Source organism: Otolemur garnettii, unplaced genomic scaffold, assembly GCF_000181295.1.
Source record: "Otolemur garnettii isolate 467f Iridium unplaced genomic scaffold, OtoGar3 scaffold00153, whole genome shotgun sequence".
NCBI lineage: Eukaryota > Metazoa > Chordata > Mammalia > Primates > Galagidae > Otolemur > Otolemur garnettii.
The window spans coordinates 1,424,789-1,426,255 of record NW_003852548.1 but is presented as its reverse complement, the minus strand read 5'-3'; positions in this window follow the sequence as shown (position 1 = coordinate 1,426,255).

The window sequence follows — 1,467 nt, the reverse complement described above, 5'->3', positions numbered from 1 at the left end:
TGCTGCCTGCAGGAGCACCTCATATCAAAAGACAAATTAAAACCTACAGTTAAGGGTTGGCAGTTAATTTTTCAGGCAAACAGAACTCAGAAGAAAAGAGGGGTTATGGGCAGCGCCTGTGGCTCAAGGAGTAGGGTGCTGGCCCCATATGCCGGAGGCGGCAGGTTCAAACCCAGCCCTGGCCAAAAGAAAAAAAAAAAGCTGCAAGAAAAAGAACACACTCAAGAAAAACTTTGTTAAAGGAATAATCTCATGGAAAAGAGGGGTTGCAATCTTATTTTCAGATACATGTGGATTTAAAGCAACCAAAGTCAAAAAAGACAATTATGGTCACTTCATATTGGTCAAGGGAAAATTACAACAAGAAGACATTTCAATTTTAAATATTTATGCACCCAATTTAAATGCTTCCAGATTCTTGAAACAGACCTTAATCAGTCTGAGCAATATGACATCCTATAACAACATAATAACAGGGGACTTTAACACCCCTCTTTCAGAGCTGGACAGATTCTCTAAACAGGAATTAAACAAAGATATTGGAGATTTAAATGAGATCCTAGAGGGCGATGCCTGTGGCTCAAAGGAGTAGGGCGCTGGCCCCATATGCTAGAGGTGGTGGGTTCAAACCCAGCCATTTCAAACTGAAAAAAAAAGTGAGATCCTAGAACAGCTGTGCTTGATAGACGTATATAGAACACTCCATCCCAAAGATAAAGAATATACATTCTTCTCATCGTCCCATGGAACATTCTCCAAAATCGATCATATCCTAGGACACAAAACAAACCTCAACAGAATCAAAAGAATTGAAAACCTACCTTGCATCTTCTCAGATCACAAGGCACTAAAGGTGGAACTCAACTGCAACAACATGTTCAACCTAACACAAAGGCATGGTAGTTAAACAACCTTATGCTGAATGACAGTTGGGTGCAGGAAGAAATAAAAAAGGAAATTATTAACTTCCTTAAGCATAACAACAAGGAAGGCACAAGCTACCAAAACCTATGGGATACAAAAGCAGTCCTGAGAGGAAAACTTATCACTTTAGACGCCTACATTCGAAAAACAGAAAGAGAGGGTATCAACAAACTCACAGGCCATCTGATGGAATTAGAAAAATAAGAACAATCTAAGCCTAAATCCAGCAGAAGAAAAAAAAAAATCCAAAATTAAATCAGAGATTAATGAAATTGAAAACAAAAGAATCATTCAGAAAATTCACGAAACAAGGAGTTGGTTTTTTGAAAAAATAAAAAAAATAGATAAACCTTTGACCAGACTAACTAGAAATAAAAAAGTAAAATCTCCAGTAACCTCAATCAGAAATGATAAAAGGGAAATAACAGATGCCATAAAGATACAAGAGATAGGCTCGGCGCCTATAGCTCAACCGGCTAAGGCGCCAGCCACGTACACCTAGGGTGGCGGGTTCAAATCCCCAGCCCGGACCCGCCAAACAAC